Genomic DNA, 15324 nt, shown 5'->3' on the forward strand with positions numbered 1-15324 from the left:
GTTTCAAAATTTTCAGTCTGCACATTAACGCAAGAGACTAAGAGCTAATTTACATGTCGCTCAAACAAGAGTAAGAATTGAGTTAATAATTGATTTTGGCCACCAGTAATGTCTCACGAAAATCTGGTTATAACACTTGCACCATTTAGTAGCATGATCATCAACATTCAGGATTCCTACTCAAGTGGCCCTAAGCTCCATCTTCAGGGTAATCTTTAAATTGTTAAAAGTATATATATACACGTTATTGTACATATTTTTTTTGCAAGGGACTGTAGTGCAAGCAAAGCATTACTTAAAATAAACCATATTTAACCCTTCAGTTCAAAGCTGTGGATGGTGACAAGGTGCGAACATTTATTTATCCGCAGAAAGTCAGAAGACAAGCAGTGCTTAATTTGGTGAATACCAGGAAAATCATCTGAGCTAATGAATATTTATTACTAGTATGTGTATAGATACGTATAGAATAAAAAAAAATCCCCACCGAAATCTGAATACCATCTTTTCTTCAAGGAAAATCACTAAAACTGAACAATTGTTGAATGCAAAAGGCCTACAGCACGAAGAATGAAAACTCGCAGCAGATTGATGCAATCCAGGTGACTGTGTCCGCCATTAACAGAGGTAAGCAATATTTCTAATAAGTTTGTCTTTAAAAATGTGAGAAAAAAGTATGTTTGAACTGGTATGATATTAAGTATTTTTTTAACTTCATTCTGTCCTCCCTTTTTTGTATCCTACACATTTTAGTAGTCCCACATAGTTCGAGGCAACATGAATGGTGATGCATGAATCAGGCATTTCGAAGCTTCAAGAGCGTAATTTGAAAGAAAAAATCTAACACAGAAGGAAGACACTATAATAAGTGAACTCGATATCAGGAGCGTCAGGGCTCGACCGTGAATCCCACAGTGTCTATATATGTCTGTTCCATTGATAAATAGGACTTTATTATTTAAAGAAATGCTGAAATGCTGCGAAAGTCAGTGTTCGATGTGGCATGAGTGATGGTGCATGATAGTTCGAGGCTCCTAAAGTGGTGCATGAATAGTGGATTAATATAAGTATTTATTTTTATTACTACACGGAGGAACTGAAAAAAGGAAGTCTGAGATCTTCGCAAAACATTTTCATATTTTAGTATCGTTGAAGCTTCTTGGATGTGAAGAGAAAAACAGGATAAATGGAGTATGGGAAGGGATAAGGGGTTACAGAGTTTTAAAGTAATGATTTACTGGGTTATTTAATGAAATGGGGACTGAAAAGAAATTCATAAGTGATTGGATTGTGAAAGGATGTACAAGGCGAAAGAAATAAGAAAGGGTGTGAACAGCAAGATCTGAGAAAAGAGGATTTGGTGGGACAGTGTGAGAAGTGAGGTGAGATGGGATCAGGTGAGGTGAGGTGTTGTGATCTGATGTAGAGTGAATTGAGATGAGGAGAGGTGGGGTGAGATAGACATGAATGAGGTGAGGAAAGGCGAGGCGTGGCAAGGGAAGGAAGGCTGGATTTTATAAAGGTCACACACACTGAAATTTAAACTTGCCTCTTGGATATATAAAAAATAATTGGCACCCTGAATTTATGAGAGAAATTTTACGAATATATTAAAGAAAAATTAATAAAAATTGCAAAAACAGACAAAAATTTTGTAAAAGCAAAATATAACAGTAATAAAAGCTTCATTTATTAAATCTAACAGTATTGTGTCCTTCACATTGTTTACAATAAACAAATTAATTCTTGTGTTATTTATATTTTAGAATAAACTAAATCATTCTTGATTTTTGTATTGCTAATTATAAGGAAAATAATCTCATTGTTATTCCCATTGTTCAAGGTAAATAAAAACGTATCTAATGTATATCACTAAGTTTTGGAAAAAAAAATCACAAATTATCTCTAAATATTTGTAAGTTTGATATCATCGAGGTGAAACCAAGTTCTTTTCCGGCTGCAGCGCACAAAGGCAAGTTACACAGAATGACTGAGAATCTTAACCAGAAAAATAATCCTGTCAACGGTATATAGGTCAACATGAAAATTTATGAGGGTTGAAGAGTTCGGTTTGCTGTAGTGTGTCGTTGTTGTACCGGTTGTTGTATGTTAATGTTGATTTTTGGAGCTGTTTTCGGTGCAATGATATACAGTTATTATATTGATTGACATCGACTTGATGGCCAAGATATCGGATAAGATGCTGACGTGGATTTATCAAGTTGATCGTTATTTTCAAGTGATATGTTGAATGATTTGGCGGATATTACCAATAATAAGGTGAAGCCAGAGTAGTGATCAACACATGCAACTCGTATCGTCATCGGAAGTCAGGTGATGGATATCGTAAAGGACGTTCTGTTTGCTGTGGTTGCTAAATTATTCACATACTGACGAAGTGAATGAAGTCCATCCTCCAATTTTAGTCTTCATAATCCTTCAGTTAAGGGAATTTCATTATTATAAATTAATTTATTGTAGATAAACCTTTTTTTACGTTAACCCAACAGGTAATAAAAAAAAATGTTGCTTAGGTCGTCTTATTTGGAGGGTGAATTGGTCACTGACACTTTTGTCATTATATTGGAATTGCGCCCTGATATTTTCAGCAAGTCAGATCAAACACAAAAAGACTACACAGCATTTTGTATTATCTAAAATAGAATAAAAGAAGTGTGTTTGTAATTTTTAATTAGGAAATTTTGCTGTAAGCCAAATCATTATCGAAACAGTGATTAAAGTTGGTAGGCGGAGGAGGAGAAGGAGAGAAAGAAGGGAAAGAAGAGGAAAAGGACAAAGAGGAAGAGTAGCAGTAGCAGGAGGATGAGGGCGAGGAAGAGGAGAGACAGTAGCAAGTGGACAGAATTATGCTCATGATGTAGTCAATAATATTCATTTCACCAAATATGTATTAGAGTACTGACAACTAGATTTTGAGTTCTTTACCTACATCACTGTCCAGATATAATCGTCCTCCTCATCACCGCTCCGTCATCATCATCATCATCCTTCTATTCTCGTTTAAATCTGTCATTGTCTGATGGTTGACTTCATCCCTCTGTTGCAATTAATGTCACTCTTACTTGGCTGATTACCAATGTCGCCTTCCTGTGGTAATCAAGTCAACCTCGACTGATTAATCACCTTAACTACTTCGCCATCAGCGCAACAAACCTACGCACCTAAACACCAACCCACCTACCAACCTTCTTACCTGCTTACCTGTCTACCTCTCTACCCACCTCTCTCTCCCTCTCTCTCTCTCTCTCTCATTCATTAGTTATTAACGCATCTCTGCCGATTAAATTATTAACGCCGTTTATCTTCCGCTGATCATGGAGGTCATTTTTTCACTAACAACAAAAAAATAATTCTTGTGGTTGTCCATCCCTTGTCACTGACAGCTCTTGCTTGATTTATTTTTAAGCAAAGACTATGGATCTCAAGCTTTCAGGAACAAGGAACAAGGCGCAGTGTAAAATAAGTAGGCGCAGGCGAAACTCACAGTAGACAGGGGAATGTTTCGAAGCGCAGAGAAAGTTTCCAAATGTAGGGGTAAGTTCTGATGCGCAGTGGGAAACATCACAAGGAGCAGGTGAAAGTTAAGAGACTCTGGCGAATGCTCCGAATCGCAGAGGAAAGCTTCGATTTGCTGAGGAAGTTTCGATGAGCATTAGAGCAGGGGAAAGTTTCGATGAGCAAGGGAAAGTTTCGAGGAGCAGGGGAAAGAAGCAATGAATCAGCTGGGGAAAAAAAGGCAAAGGTGAGGACGAGAGGAATACCAGAGAAGGAAGAGGAGTAAAATAAGGAAGAGGGGAAATGGAGGAGGAGGAAGAAGAGGAGAAGCAGAAAGAGGAAGAGGAGGAGCTTTAGAGAGAGGCAGAGAAGGAGCTAAAAAGAGGTGAGAAATTATTCATGCTAGCGGCGAACCATCCTGCAGTCTCTCGTCACAACTCGGAATTAGATTCTTTGATTTTTGTTTAAAATGAATCAGTATTTAAGACCGCTGAGGTTTGCAGCTCAAACTGCAGTTGCATCATAGATTAAGTGAGGTTCTTGCCAAATATGATTATACATTTTGTATAAACTTGTGAGTACGGTTGGCAGAGTGGCTATCCTACCGACCTTGCATACTAATAGTCCTAAATTTGAGTGAGGCTGCGTTAATTTTTAATTTAGTTAAACAATTTTCTAGAGAATAGAATTTTCTTACCGGTTTACCTTTAAAGGTCAAGTAGTTCATAAATGTCTTACCAAAGGAGGACGATGTACCTTCCTTTCTAGCTCCGGCAGTAACTGTAATTAGCACCTCGTTATTTGTAGCATCGCAGTTGTTCGTTTTAGGCCAGCGTCATCCTGTATTATATTTGTTAACTGTCTTGTTTTTCTTAATGATCAGCCCTAATTGGTTTATTTTATGCTGCAAGATAACTGCACAATGTTTCTAGGACTCCCAATGGTTTATCTTTAAATTATCATACTTGCCTGATCCAAACTTCTTTTTATTCACCTTAAGAGTTTTGTTACGGTTTCATGAATTTTGTTAATATTTCATATACACAGTAATGCCTATTTTTTTAAAAAGTGCTTATCCTGTATTACCAGGATTCGTTGCTGCAAACAAGATGGCAACGTCCTCCCCGACTTTATCTTCTCTTCCAAGGATTCACATTGCTGATTCAGTACCTCTCAATTTGCACTGCATTTGGGTCCTATCAGTCTCTCGATCTTTAAATAGGATACAAAGTGATAGTTACTGCTCGCTTGCTGTTTGCTAAGGTATAGGTGTGTATGTGTGTGTGCGTTTATCAGATAATTTGTGCGTGACCATGTAGGTGTAAATTTAAATACATTCTTGAAAACGTTTAAATTCCCAATATACAAGAACATTTAAATTTTAATTAAAAGTGAAGACTTCAACTGTAGATGAAAATGACGAAGGAAGATAGACAGAGGAAATAGAAACTAAGCTGAGACATTGGGTTCTATAGCGTACGGTAAAACAAAATTGCTTAAATGTGTGAGTGACAGCAAATGAAGTGTCAAGGATTCATGAAATAGAATGTAGTAGCTGGAAACACGAATTATTCATGAATATATTTATCTCTAAAGAACAAAGACCAAGGGTAAAGGTCGTAGGTCAAGCTGAAAGTTTTCCTTGCTACCTGAGGGAAAAGCTACGTATTGCTGACTAGCAACAAAGATGACTGATAAACTCCTGGCATTATTTGTATGTTGAAAGTTGATAGTGAAAGGCTACTGCTGTTGCCCCACTCCATATGTCACAGACTCTGGGTATCATTCACTTTCTTACGTTATGTGGAATACTTGCTAAGCCGACAAACAGTAGCAGAAACACACTAATGGTAAAGAACGTATTATGTATTAAAACGTTTCAACTGCTGAGAGCTATATCAAATATAAGGAACACAAAGAATCAGCAGTATAAAAGCCCACAGGATAAGGTTCATGTAAGGTTACTCCGAGGAGAGATTAAAAGTTTATAATCCGAGAAATGTGATATGGTCGAGATACGTCGATTTCGTTGACGTATCTCGACTATATCACATTAACCTACTTAACAACATAAACTCGGTGGAATGTTCTCCTAAGTTTACAATGGAGGCTGAAAACGATGTACACACTACTTTCCTGGATGTCATGATCTCTGAAATTGATGATAACTTGATTTCAGGGTTTACGGAACGCCCACCAATAAAAACGACTTCCTGTCTTATCACTATAATAAAACAAACCGAGGAGGAAGGCAATCCTTGGGTTTTTCTTAAGCGCCTATTGGATTTCTTTCCCTACCACGTTCCTCAGGAAAGAAAGCGACTATATGTACTTGGTCTTCATGGAACTTCACTACCCGAGACACTTCGCCATTGACTACGAAAGGAGAGCAGAAAACTTTCCGTGTAAAACCAAACTACATTCTGCTGTTAACAAATACACAGTCGGTAGCGGAGAAGGTTTGTTGCTGCATATTCCCGCTTCGGGTGTAAATGTGAATTCCGGAAGTAGTTCTGACGTGATCACCCGTACAGACATGCGGTTAATCACGAAGATGACGTGACAGGTGAACGTGACCTACGAAAAGAAGTATATCACTAAAAACAGATGTTTAGGAAAGGACTAGCAAAAAACTTTCCTCTTCCAAGATACTATAATGATGCTGTGTCAAACAAACATCATATTATTGATGATATACAGTACCGACAAGCTGATGAATAAGACATTCGCAGCACTTGTGTATCTTCAATGCCGAAAAGTTTCGCTTGCACAACAGGATACTTCATTCTTGTGCATTCGCCTGCAGTCGACTGAAGAAGCCTGTTATGCTGGTGAAATGTTTCGACAGTAACGATATTTACGTGTTTTCAATGTACCTTATTCATCAACACGTCGGTATTGCTTGATATCAGTGAACTGAATTGTGATATCTGGGCAGCAATATAACTACTAAATGTGGTTCCCTACTCTGGGTTGCTGTATCTCCCTGGTGCAGACAGCTGCCCGATGACGAGTGAATGAACAGCGGAAACTATTATTACATTTACATCGAAGAAAGTTTCAAAATATTATAACTTAATAAAACTCAATTTGAGAAAAACGTTGCTATAATACATCCTAACGTTGTTTTATCTGTTTATTTACTTTCTCCATACTCTTCTTCCTTCTCATTTTTATAATTTTTTTCCTTCCTTTACTTACAACTACTTTCTCTTCTATTTCCTTTAACTCTCCCTCTAACTTTTTCTTCATCGTCGTCTTCTTCTTCTTCTTAATATTATTTAGGTTTGAAAGCCATTAGCGTCGGAGACTTCACCTTAGATTTGCTGCTAATGAAAATAATCAGAACTTCTCCTTTTGAGATTATGAAGTCTCAACTGGAGGAGAGTCCTTAAGGCCGTAATTCACCTACACAAGTACCAAGAGAGCTTTAACCCGTAAAATATGGAATAAGGAAAAAATATGAATGTATTTCGGCTGAGAGATGAAACATGTCACGTGCTGCTGGCGTAAGTTCCTCGTTCACATCATTTCTTTATTAGTAGTTAACTATACCTAAAAACAGAATAATTAAACTTAGATTTTCCCGATGTAGAAGATTAGTTCTCTGGAAAATCCTCTATTTCTACCTTTAATAAGATTAAATAAAGGATTGAAGTCAATGTTTGTAGTAAATTACTTAAACAATGTGCTAAAAAATAAAATTAAAAATTGCTAAATTTCCTATCTTGTTGGGAAACTTTCGATGTTGTAAAAAAAATATGTTTCAGCTGTTTCAGCCGGATATTTCTAATCTAAAGCTCTTTATTAAATAAAAGATGTTGATATTTTTTGTAAATATATAAAATTTGATGTAATTTACTGCCCGCTCTTCTCTGTTTTGCTCTGCAGTCAATCATTCTATAAAATATTTTCTAATTCTTTTTAACATTCCTGCTTCCACTCCTTCCTCCTTCTTTTAATAATATATATTTTTATTTCCACTTAGGCAATATAAATTTAGCTTAACTCTTAAACTCAGAATCAAATTTCAGCCCAACTTCCCAGGGAAGAAAAAAAAATGAAAAAGAGAAAGGGGCGAGTCTGGTTGGTCAAATCTTTGGCTACATTGTCACGTTCGCTAATTCTTTACATTCTTCTTTTGTCATCTTTTCATTTTTTGCGACGCGTTATATTGGGAGGTGCTGCCAGCAAATTTGTGCCACCGAGGCCGCGGTTGCGTGCTGAAGAAATTTAATTTTTTTTATTTTTTTTTTTTTTGAGGGGACATCAGCTATTATTTGTATTTTATGATGGCGACATGACAGTTTCGTGCTGCTGCAAATACATTTATTGGAACATACAAATGCACGCATAGACATGCTCACATGCATAAATAAACACGTATTAACACACGCACACACACACACACACACACACACACACACACACACACACACACACACACACACACACACACACACACACACACACACACACACACACACACACACACACACACACACACACACACACACACGTGCTCGCACACGTGCTTGCACACTTTTGTACATTCTTTAGATTAAAAAAAATGTATTTGGGAACTCCTTTTGACATGCATAAACTAGAAAAATATTCTGATTTTGTATGAGAAAGATTTCGCCTCAGTGGGAACACAAGCGTTTGTGTCGGAAGACACACAAGGTTCCTGATGAAATAAAAGTGGAGTAAAGAAAGAGAGAGAGAGAGAGAGAGAGAGAGAGAGAGAGAGAGAGAGAGAGAGAGAGAGAGAGAGAGAGAGAGCGAGAGAGAGAGAGAGAGAGAGAGAGAGAGAGAGAGAGAGAGAGAGAGAGAGAGAGAGTATTGAAACCAAAATTTAAGGTCTGCTATCCACCTAGTGGTGTGTATTTTATATGGGCTTGGAATATTTCTCCGCTTGTGTATCATACAGGAAAATGTTTCAAATGACCTTTGCAGTCATTCGGTTGTGTATCGTAGCTTGTCGATGAGGGAAATGGAAGGAAGAAGAAGGTTGAGAAGACGAAGTAGGAATAGAAGGAGAAAGAGATTGAAAAGGAAGAGGATGGAGGGGATAATGAAGAGGTGGATGGGGAGAAGGAAAAGAAAGATGGGGTGAAAATCTGGAATAAGTTGAAGAAGGATAGGGAAAGAATACGCTAATAGAAAGGCTGAGTGTTGATGATGGTAGTGGAGGCAGTTTTGGTAGAGTGGTGTGGCTAGAAATAAATCTTAAAGGTAACAAAATATTGTTTTAAAATATAATTGACAAAATTAACAAAAGTTAAAATAAATTGAAATAAATTTGAATATATTAATGCAATTCGTTATTATTAAAAATCAATAAAATTACAACAAGGTAGGAACTTATTTTCTTAAAGGTAATATGTCATAACGTGAGACGAGGCACTTTTGCTCAGATTACAAAATCAATTTAAATGGTTTGAACTAACAATTCTGAAGAAAATTTATTATCGATTGAAAAGAATAAAACAAATCAATATGAACATTAAATCTACGATTAAATTACGAAAATGATTCAGTACTTTATGTTCGTACTGCATAGGATGAATGAGCCTGTCTTCACATGAAACTCTTCCTTAAAACATTGTGATATGTGTACAAATACGACCTTCATCTGAACTTGCCCAGCCACTGCAATTCCAGATGTGTCGCTCCCACTTTTCTCGAATAACTATTTTTTTTATTTTGATCATACGTTTTAGTGATTTATGAAACATAACTCAACCTAAAATAAAGAAAAAATACTTGAAGTTGCCAAGAATCTCTAGAAATTGACTTGGGAAATTGCATAAGAAAACGGTTTAAAATTAAGATTGGTTGTTTACAACGGAACTTGAAACAAAATAAAATTATATATGTGATAACCACATAAATCAATAAAATCGTACAGTGCACAGAGATTGCAAACATTTCCACTGTTTCTAATTCGCTGGTCTTGGATAGACTGAAAAACACTGAAGGTGCTTGCGTTTAGTTGGTGGGATTCACTGCTTCGCAGTGTTGATGAATAGCGTCAAGTATGTGTTTATGTAAATCACCATGTAGCACTATACTTAACATTTCGAGGCCATAGTGGTGCCTCAGTCAAAGAAAATAATTCATGGGTGTTTATGTGTGCGTTTGTGAAGGAAAACAATGAGGAAGTTCCATCACCAACAGTAACACCAACACCAATAGCAAAAGCGCTACCACCAACAGGAAGAAAATATGTATAAACTGAACAACAGCGTCCGCACTCGTAAAATATTAAAAAAATATCTTGTGGCTTCACCACATCCCCACCTCACGCTTCCTCTGGCAATATGCACAGACGAAGTTAGCAAAGAATAAAAGGTCACGAGATAAAACAGGAAGTAAAGTTGTGCTGTTTTCCAAGGAAGGATTCATGGAGCATTACACAACGACTCCCTGTTTCTCAAGCAGGTTCGCGATTATTATTATTATTATTATTATTAGTAGTAGTATAATTATTTCGTTCATAAGGAATGTTAAACCTGGAGAGGTATTAGAGCACCTTGGGAATGGGAGATAATCAGGTTTGATTCAAGTGGAGAGTAGCACCAATTCCTTGGATCAAAGCTGTTTCAACAATATCAAGACACCTTTCCTCCTTGCTCGGTGCTCGGGAAACATTCAGTTAGGCCTACACATGGATAGTCTCGGTGTTTCCTGTGTTCGTTTAGATTCAGTGTCTGGTGTTTATTGATTATGGAGTCGCAGTCTCTAATAAAGACCAGTTAAGTATTTACACTTATTTATATTTTTGCACCAGGCAAAGATCTTCAGTGCTGTCGTGTGGCTATGGCCCCCACAGGAGTCTTTTTGGTTCTTCATCGTGTGGCTGTCATGTAATTCTCCTACTGAACTTTGTGGTATGCTCAATATTGGGTGGAGCACAACCTTTCTGGTAACACTTTGATGTTGCTAAATTACACCCAGTGCAGAGCTACAGCTATAAGTTGCATGTTCTTAAATAAACTGTGATGCCGGTGGCAGAATCTTCTCACGCTTTCCACAGTCAATTCTGTTTTACCGATAAGTGGACTACTTTTGTTTTCCCTGTGGAACGAGGCTTCTCTAAACTTGTTGTTAACAATGAGGTATTAAATTTTAAGTTATAACATTTTAGAAAATTTGTCTGGTATTCAGAGTTCTTAGTTCATAACTATTCCACAGAGCAGCTCCTCATCCTTTAAGAGACGAGCAAGTGTTACTCCACTATAGCTAGTGTTTGGAATAGCATCACTTTCAAATTCTTGGATTAAGACAGATCAGAATTACCAGTTCCTAATGATCAACATCGGTCGGTTTCCAAATATTACAATACTTTGTTTACAAAAGCCTCCCCAAAGGCGTCCAGTTTTCAGTTCTTTCAACGCTTCTCCGCACAGTGAAGCAAAAATGACTTTTCCACCTTAGGTCGAGTAACTGCATATAATTAATGTACTAACTTGTAGAAAATTTTAGTGACTGTAAAAAAAATCATAAGGCTTGTTTAGTTCCTTTTAGGATGCTTCTTCCTCAAAACAGTATATGAGCATGTGTATGTATGTATGTATACATATAGTGTGGCCTTGGAGAGATAATTGCACAAGGCTGGAGTACGTGTTGGGGCGTGGTGTTTTGGTTTACGAGGGGCGCGGCAGCCAGCTGCAGCCGCCGGACACACGTGCATGTGCCCGGAAATGGGCGCATATACAAACACACAGACACAAACACGCACACAAACACAGACACACACCGAATGTGAAAAAAAAGAAAACACTAAAACAGGAGAAAAGACTATAACAAAATAAATAAATTGATGGCAGAGTTGAAAACGATAGTAGAGTTATATAGAGTCCTAAACTATTAATATAAAAGAAAATTATGAAATTATTTAAAAAAAAGACAAAGGAAAAAGAAAGAAAGGATACCTCAGCTGTATTTTAGATGTAGATATATCACGTAGACTTCAAGTGCAGATTATGAGTGTTGCTGGTAGCTCGACACCCTAAGCGGTTATGAAGGAAAAAAAAAACAAAGGTGCGGGGCAAGTAATTATTGTTAAAACGCTTCGCTCTATGCAGAGCTTCATCATGTTACAACAATAGATTGATCTGTACATTTGCCTTTCCTTCATTACTGTGGGCAGTGCGCCTTTGTATCCACCTTCAACTACTGAATATATGCGAAACAATTTTACCATTTTAGAAAGTATTAGCACATTCAGTAATCTTGGTATTTGTGATGAATAACCAGACTTAAGGAACTAACACATTCCGTAAATAATTAAGAAAGAGAGATAATAGAATAACGAATAAGCACTTTATGATCGGTGTGGTGAGGTGGGTGAGGGTAGGAGGTAAGAAAAGGCTGGTAGAACCTCCTCCTAAAAAGTTAATGGAGCGTTTAATGCTAAGTAGGAGAGTCTTCCTTGTAAGAAGATCCTCTCTACTGTAATTAGAGCCTTTCTCAGATAAGAAGACTCCCTGGTGAGTGAAGCTTCTCCCTAGTACTATATGGATTCTGTTGGGTAAGTGGAACATCTTTCTTGTAAGTGGAGCCTCTCTCTGCTAAGTACAGCCTCTTCATGCTAAGTATAGCCTCTCTATACTAAGTGAAGACTCTTCATGTTATGTAACCTCTCCCTGCTATGTGGAGCCTCTCCCTGGTAATGAATACCGGCAGATAATAAGCTATCACACAACTCCACAAGACAAGGCTCCGCTGAAACACCAGCGCGCGTAATTCAATCAGCGTTACAAATGCTCGCTCGTTAAAAAAGTAACACACGTTATGTGGGGTCCCAAGCCTGTGTGAGTGGCTATGTTATATCATGAAAATGAATGCTTGTGCACTTAATGAGGCATCTGTCCTTACATCTGTATCATTCCTTGTGTACTATTTCGTGTTACAGGCAGTGAGGATGTGGAAAACCATTGTAATGAGTTACAGTTGTTTAGTCGCCTGTGTAATATGTCTAGGTGAGCCACCTGCGCGGTCTTTCACTTGCGTAATAAAGGCACTGTACCAAAGATACCTGAAGAAGAGGCCCCTTGCTATTCAATATGCTTTCCTCCGAGGACGGGAGGAAGGGTGGGCCTTCATGCTGAAGGGTTCGTGATCCATGGAATTCGAGCTTCCCTTTACCTCTTCAAATCCACTACCTCCCATTTCCCAGGCACTGTGGGACTTTTGCATTCGGGACGCTTCTCTATGATTGAGATAATAATAATAATAATAATAATAATAATAATAATAATAATAATAATAATAATAATAATAATAATAATAATAATAATAATAATAATAATAATAGAGTAGGAATGTGTCAGTTTGGAGAGTCATCTGAGCTGAGATGTTAGCAGGCTTCTCGGAAGAAAGTGAACGAGAATGACGTGAATGTGTATCTTCTATTTTTGGGGGTCGCCCTGCCTCGGTGGGAGACGGCCGGTGTGTTATAGAAATATCTAAATCACCTGAGTGCGCTTTAACTGTTAAAACACCAACAATAAAATAATCCCCTGCATGCATCGACCGACGAGATATTTTTACAATGTTTAGAATTCGCAGAACAGGCGAAATATTCACACTTAACACCACCTGCCTGAAGGCTGGATTAGTTGGATAATATTCAGTTATTTGTTTAGGAAGGTTTCATTAGGGTGGCAAGTTAGTTTTGGTATATATATATATATATATATATATATATATATATATATATATATATATATATATATATATATATATATATATATATATATATATATATATATATATATATATATATATATATATATATATATATATATATATATATATATATATATATATATATATATATATATATATATATATATATATATATATATATATATATATATATATATATATATATATATATATATATATATATAATATATATATATATACCAAAACTAACTTATCAACCTAATGAAACCTTCCTAAACAAATAACTTAACATTATCCCACTAATCCAAAGAGCACCTAAATTAATTTAGTATCATTTAATACCGATGGAATAGACTTGTGATAGTTGGATTGATATTATCTGAGTTATTGCATTAATAAATTTACGCTCGACTTGCTTTGACAAAACAATGCTAGCTGAATAATCCAAGTCGTAGAGATCGGCTTAAAAAGCACCACATTTGCATGTGTGGAAATTGTTTTTTGCTCTCCAACTAATCCAATTTAAATTGACTAACGCAAAATCATTAACGAGCTTTTCAGTGAGGGACAGAAATATAATGTAAACTGTAAATTACGCTTTTACATTTGTTAAACAAACTTGGCAGTTCTCTTGACATATATTTCCCCGCAAGCCTTTTCAAGAATAATTGCCTCACTGGGCACAATGTGAATCCAATTTATCTCCCCGGAACTTATTAAAAGATATTGTGAATTAAGATTGACAACTCAGGTGGGTCGCACACCTCGTTTAAACAGTGTTTATCAACTCAAATTTTTGCTTTAACATCGGCAATGCCAGTATTTCCTACTGTGAAAAAAAATGATGCAGTCTTGAAGCAAAGCCGTTCTTATTGTAGTACAAGTAATTATTCAATCACTTTTTAAATTGCTACATTTAATTAAACTTTTAAATGGGGAATTAGAGGGCAAAGATGTAATCACAGATTTTAAAAATGTTGATAATGCCTGAGGTGGCGGCGGTAAGAAGTTCTCACTTTGTTTCGTCTCTAAGATCACATACCTCAAAATATCGTGTGTTTACGCTCTTTCACCTCGAAGCACCGTCTTTAATATTATATACCTAAAATCATTGTCTCTAAGGTAAAATAAAGAGCTCCTTTAAACAAAAAACATCTAAACACAATCTCTACAATCAAATACCTATAAGTGCACTCACTACGATTCAATACTTCTAATCAGTCGTTAATATCACGTACCTCTAAATATGGTCTCAAAAATCTAATATTGTTATACAATGTCTTTAAGACCAAAAATGATCAAGCAAGGCTTAAAGTCCAATTATATTATTAGAACATACAATCGTGCATAAATATTAAAGTATTACATCAGGCTATACCCAGGGAGTCACCTTTAATCAAAGAAATAGTGGTAACTTTTATCTTGCACGCTATCACAACCACGCATGAATTTATAAAACATGCTTACATGAGTGACCACTTATGCATTAGCCTTTTGTTAGAACCTCGATCAGCCAGGTAAATATTATAAGAGCAAAAGATTATGTTTCTATAGGAAAGTTGAATATTGCTTATTGTTAACCAAACGAATGTAATAATAATTATAAATATGATTATAGAATCTGATAGAGCAGAAGGAGAAAATTTTTCACAGGTGCATATAAGAGAAAAGGACGAATATATGACAAGTAAGTCTGCAAATGAGTAACGAAGACGTTAAGAAACACTTCTTAAGCCTCAGCGTAGTGAGAGAGTGGAATCAATTCGACGAGGAAGTGGGAAAAGCTGACGCCATATAAAGTTTTATGGACAGACACGACAGTGCTCGCATTACAGGGAATTAAGGAGCCGAAACTCGACCTCCGCAACTATAACTAGATTACTGTACATACACAAGTGAGCCAGAAACACACGCAAACATCACAAAGATACACTTTATACATAAAACAGTAAGCGAAACACTCAAGACAAGGACATCAATGAAGCACAAATAGAAAGAGGGTACACCCTTGATTGAGTACTGGAGGAAGGGCCACACCAGTGACGTACTACTGGATTCAGTGCCACGCTGACGACGTAAACATCGGAAGCATGATCACACCAACCACGTAAA

At 36.6% G+C, this 15324-nt stretch overlaps 1 protein-coding gene across 1 annotated transcript in view; it reads left to right on the top strand.

Moving 5' to 3' along the window:
* Window positions 1–328: 328 nt before the first annotated feature.
* Window positions 329–15324, top strand: part of LOC128696274 (fibroblast growth factor receptor 1) — a 223160-nt gene continuing 208164 nt past the window's right edge. Inside the window, exon 1 of the mRNA XM_070084760.1 lies at window positions 329–627. The gene's annotated coding sequence lies outside the window, so the exon portion shown is untranslated. The remainder of the gene's footprint in view (window positions 628–15324) is intronic.

Source organism: Cherax quadricarinatus, chromosome 14, assembly GCF_038502225.1.
Source record: "Cherax quadricarinatus isolate ZL_2023a chromosome 14, ASM3850222v1, whole genome shotgun sequence".
NCBI classification, from domain to species: Eukaryota; Metazoa; Arthropoda; class Malacostraca; order Decapoda; family Parastacidae; genus Cherax; species Cherax quadricarinatus.